The 5,473-nt window shown below is 52.3% G+C and overlaps 1 pseudogene across 1 annotated transcript; it reads right to left on the minus strand.

The window, feature by feature from the left end:
* Positions 1–2,261: 2,261 nt before the first annotated feature.
* On the minus strand, positions 2,262–5,122 carry LOC307054907 (bcl-2-like protein 13; annotated as a pseudogene). The gene is made up of 4 exons: positions 5,113–5,122; positions 4,852–4,914; positions 3,201–3,600; positions 2,262–3,071 (listed from the first exon to the last, which is right to left on the minus strand). The product of its transcript is annotated as a bcl-2-like protein 13 (transcript).
* Between the last annotated feature and the right edge of the window lie 351 nt (positions 5,123–5,473).

A 5,473-nucleotide genomic window follows, 5' to 3' on the forward strand; every position in this document is an offset into this window, starting at 1 on the left:
AGGACGGGACAATACTTCATGATCGGATATTCTCCCGAACTTCACACCAGAAAACATGTCCCAGAGGAAAGAGCATGGGTTTGACTTTATCCCTTCCCCCATGCCCACCCCTTTGGAAACCATAAGTTTGTTTTCTGTGTCTGTGAGTCTGTTTCTGTTTTGTAAGTAAGTTCACTTGTATCATTTTTTTTACATTCCACGGATAAGTGATAACATATGATGTTTGCTTTCTCTGTCTGATTTAGTTCACTCAGTATGATTATCTCTAGGTCTAACCATGTTGCTGCAAATAGCATTATTTCATTCTTTTTATGGCTGAGTAATATTCCATTGTATATATGTACCACACCTTCTTTATCCATTCCTCTGTCGATGGACATTTATGTTGATTTACATTCACATTGTTGTATTGAATACAACAGATCTTTAGAATGTTTTCATCTGGCAAGACTAAAACCCTGCCACCATTAAACAATACCCCCTTATCCTCCTCCACCACCATTCTTCCTGTCCTTATGAATTTGACTTATTTAGGTAAGTGGACTCATACAGTGACTGACTTATTTCAATTTGCATAGTACCCTCAAGGTTCATCCTTTTTGCAGCATGTGACAAGGTTTCTTTCTTTTTTAAGGCCAAATAATATTCCTTTGTATGTAGAGAGCACATTTTGTTTATCCATTCTTCTATCCCATTCATCCATCCATGGACACTTAGGTTGCTTTCACCTTTTGGCTATTGTAAATGATGCTGCTGTAAACACGGGTGTACAAATATCTCTTCAAGACTGTGCTTTCAGTTCTTTTGGGTATATACTCAGAAGCAGAACTGATGAATTATATGATCATTCTGTTTTTTTGTTGTTGTTGTTTGGTGATCGGGATAGGTAAAGTAATTTTATTACAAATTTCAGGATTTAAGAAGTAACCTGGGGGCTTCCCTGGTGGCGCAGTGGTTGAGAGTCTGCCTGCCAATGCAGGGGACACGGGTTCGTGCCCCGGTCCGGGAAGATCCCACATGCTGCGGAGCGGCTGGGCCTGTGAGCCATGGCCGCTGAGCCTGCGTGTCTGGAGCCTGTGCTGGGCAACGGGAGAGGCCGCAACAGTGAGAGGCCCGTGTACTGCAAAAAAAAAAAAAAAAAAAAGTAATCTGTTACATTTACTAGGATAATCTGAGATGACCTGTCTCAAGCACGTGTGTCCCATCAGTGACACTGACCTCAGGCATGAAGAGACGCAGTCCCCTGTGAGGGATGCGGTCAGCGGATGAGGCTACGCTGAGTCTCCACAGGCATGTGCTGACGGTGATCATTATGGTTTGTCACTCTGGCATTTGGGCCGTGACGAGCTCAGTGTAAGCCTCCATTATGGAACTCTGAAAGCCGAGCTAGAACCTCAAGGGCAGCCTCTCTTTCCTGCTTTTTACTTCGATGATATTTAGGAGACTTCGTGTACTGAATGAGAGTTATGGTTCACTGGCCTGTAAGCCCACGTGTGGAAACCCTTATCACCTGGCAAGAGACCGCCGAGAAGTGGCCTGACTGGGAAGAAGGCTGAGGCCAGAACCTGGGAATCACGCTAGTCCAGGTCACGGACAGCGATGCCCAGCAAGAGAGACGCTGCCGGCCGGCGAGTCCTCGTCGGCTCAAGGGTGCCCACAAACAAAAGGGCTGGAAGCAACCTCAGTAGGCCAGCTAAGCCACCCTCCAGCTTCCGGAACAAGGAGACAAACTTGCCCCGCGGTCATGGGCAGGGGCCCCGGGTCTCTTCCGTCTTGTACGTTTAAAGACTAAAGGCAGTGTCTTTACAAGGGGCACTGCGGGAAGCATCGGGCGAGCCCTCTGCACGGGGCCTCGGGGCACCCTGGGGCGAGGCGGCTGCGGGACTGAGGGCGGGAAGAACAGAGCAGCTGAGACACCCCAGGCAGGAGCGCGCCAGCAGCCGAGGGGCCCACAGCCACGCCCTGCTGCCTGGGGTCTGCCCCCCAGGCCCCCCTGTCACCCCTGGGGAGGGCGCTACGGGGCTGGTGGGCGGGGGCTGCGCACCCTACAGGGCACAGGCGCCCAGGCCCGGGGCCTCCAATCAGACCACCGTGCGCAGCCTCCAGCTCAAGCCCTAACACGTGGGTCGGCCCCCTGCCCTGCGGACCAAGGTCCTCCTGACCCTGGAGTGTCCGAGGGATGTCCAGCCAGCTCCTGGCCGCTCCGGTCCGGTCGACACGACCACAGCCTTACGCCTTTTTGTCTTCTCTCTCCGAAAAGTCTACTTCCTTCTCAGAGCCAGTGCCACCGCAACTGCCATCGCCAGGATGGCAACGGCGGCTGCCCCTCCGCCGAGCGAGAGGCACTTGCCCTCGGGCAGTGGGCCGCCTGCTCTCCGCCCGCCCGGCGGGGCTGCTGGGGGCTCCACCCCGGGCTCTGCTCCCGTCTGGCAGCTTCGGACGCGGCCGCTCCCGCCTCTTCTTCAGCAAGTTCCGCGGACAGAGAGGTCGTGGGACCGGCTGTCTGGCCGGCCGAGCCCTCGGGACCCCCTCCTTCCCCACGTGTGCGAGGTCCGAGGTGGAGGACTTGCTCGCGCTCTTCTCTCCGGCCCCGTTGCCGTCCAAGCTCTCGAGTTCGGGGTCCGCTGCGACCTGCTGCCAGGACTCGGCACCCGGGGACACCGGTGGGCCCTTGGTGCGCCAGCTCTGGCTGCTGGACAGCGACACGGGGAAGCCTTTGGCCCGCCAGGACGCCGTCACGTCGCGGGCGTCGGAGCCTCGGCGGGGCTGGCGAGCGTGGAGCCGCCCCTGGGCAGGATGTGGATGTCGTCGCTATCCTCCGCGGACTCCAGGTCAAAGGCAGTGCCCTAGCCTCCCTGCTGCGTGATGCGCTCGGCGGCGTGGCCCTCCGGGAGAGTTGCACCAAACTGCAGCAATGCGCTCCGAGGCTCCTGAGCTCGCCTCGTCAACCCCAGGAGCACTGGTCGTAGCAAAATCGGAGGCACCAACGTCTTATTCCGGCCGCTGGCGTAAACTGCGGTCTCCAGTGTCCGTTCCCGACGCGCCTGGTACGTCCCTGGCCTGTGTGCTCGCTGCAGCTCTGCTTGCACGCAGCGGTCCCTTCACTTCCTGTCCTGAACCGTCTGCCGCTGCTGTGCGCCGCACAGTCCTCAGGGGGATCTGTCCACCAGGCCGAAGAGCTTCAGCATCCGGCTGAGGGGCGTCCGCAAGGCTCCCCGCAAAGGCGCCCTCGCTCCTGCGACGCCCTGTCCCCAGGCGGGCCAGGCGGTCCTCTGCGGAACTGTCGGGGTTTGTGGGGCTGAACGCGGGCAAAGAGTGCCGGGTGAAGCCTGCGCTGGTGAAGGCCTCAGAAATTGCTTCGTCCAGGGATGTTAGCTCCTCTTCAATTTCAGTTTTAACTTTTCATAAGATTTCTTGATCCAGAGATTGTGAAGCCGTATCTTGTCGAACCCCTCGGGGGGAGGAAAGATGATGCTCCGGCAGCTTCTCCGCAGAGAGGACTCGCAAGTAGCTGAGGATGACACACTGTTTCATAGTGAGACCCTAGGGGCACAGTGGGAGAGGACGCCGTGGGGTCGGCAGGCAGAGCTCCGGAACGGTCTGCTTGCAGATGTGTAAAACCTGGCCCAGGCCCCTGCCCCCGAAGAGGTGAAAGACGCAGCGGCGGCAGATAACTCTGTTTTTAATTGTTTTTTAAGGCGCCACCCTACTGTTTTCCACAGCAGCTGCACCGCTTCGTATTCCTACCAGCGGTGTGCAGTGGTGCCTGTGTCTCCACATCCTCACCAGCACTTGCTATTTTCTGGGGTTTTGTTTTGTTTCTGTTTTTTTGATAGCACCTTCCTAGTGGGCATGAGGTGGCATCTCACTGTGGTTTTGATTTGCATTTTCCTAATGAATAGTGATGTTGAGCATCTTTCCATGTGCTTGTTGCGAGTAGCACAGATTTTATTTAAGCTCGTTTGTTTGAATATAACTTTTTAACTATTTGGACATACAGCACATGGGCCTCCAACTGAAATCTTGCCTTGAACCCTGCAAACGTTAGGGGCAGACCTGAGTCCAACCCATCCCAAAGCCTTTTACCACCTAGTGAGGTATGGATTGACCCTTTAAAATATTCAGGACAGCAGCATTAGAGACAGCTGATTCTATTAAAGAATTTTGTTTTAGCTGAAGAAGAGAAAACTAAGGAGGGTCTGCCTTATCCAGCACCTTGTGTAAGGCGTGCAGGTCCCACACCTCCAAGTGCGGTGCCTAAACCAGCAGGTCAGCATCACCTAGAGACTGGTAGACACACAGGTGCTCTAGCCCCACTCCAGGTAGACTAACCAGAATCTGCATTTTGAGGAATTCCCAGGTGAGCTGTCTGAGCTTTGATGTTTGAGAAGCACTGGTCTGTGTGTTCATGAGGGTACGAGGAAGACCGAAAACAAACAACTTGAGCAACAACATCAGTGACGCTTACTGAGCACGCACTATGCACCAAGAACTGAACGGATGCTTTTCACGTATTATCGTAACATAGGTAAACACTTTACAGAAAACTGAGGCTTAGAAATGTTACTTGCCCCACGTCATGGCTAGTGAGCAGTGGAGCCAGGATTTAAACCCAGGCAGTCTGAAAATAGAATCTGATGAACTTCACATACTATTTCATCTCGTTAAGGAACCAGAGGATTAAAGGGAACAGATAAATAATGAAGGAATAAATAAATGAACCGTCATAAATGGAAATCTTAAGTTCAGGAGTTCATCACTGTGGGCTGGCGTGGCTTTTTCCCCAGTTCTGAAGCTTCCTCCTAAGTGGAGAACAGAGGGGACCCCTGGTCCATGGTGGAGCCCAGGCACTTCCCAGGCCCTGGACCTCCAGCGCCCAGCCCCCTCGAGAGAGCTCGGGCTCAGCAGCGCCCCCTGCAGGAAGGTTCGGGGGCAGGTCAGGCTGCGTGGCTGGTCTGTCTGTCCCTGTGGGTTCGGGGTTCCGAAGCCCACTTTTCACAGACACACCAGCTGATGTTTGGAATTCCCGCCTGCCTTGCTCTTCCTCATATTCCTCTGTCATTTCAGAACTTGGTCTGAGAAGGGAAGGTGCATTTTTTCAGGCTCCCTCACCCTCCAACATGCACCATTTAAATCATTTGTTTATTTTAAATAATATTTTTTATTTGTTGGTACCTGCTTCTGCTCATTTTCAAAAAGGACTTTCCCAACAGAAAAAAAAGTTTAAGTTTTGCAGCAAATATAGATACATATAATATTTATATTAATATTTATTTTTAATATATGTTTAAATAATATTGATCCTGTAATATTTTATTTTAAATAATATTTCAAATAAGTCAATGTTTAATGTAACATGAATACTTATGTAATATAATCTAAAGAGTTTCATGAAATTTCAAAATATTAAAGCTCGCTAAACAAGTGACCCAACTGTGTTTCTCCACTAGGCTCTTCCAAGGACGATGCTCAA

This window comes from Hyperoodon ampullatus (genome assembly GCF_949752795.1).
Source record: "Hyperoodon ampullatus genome assembly, chromosome: 6".
In the NCBI taxonomy this organism is placed as follows: domain Eukaryota; kingdom Metazoa; phylum Chordata; class Mammalia; order Artiodactyla; family Ziphiidae; genus Hyperoodon; species Hyperoodon ampullatus.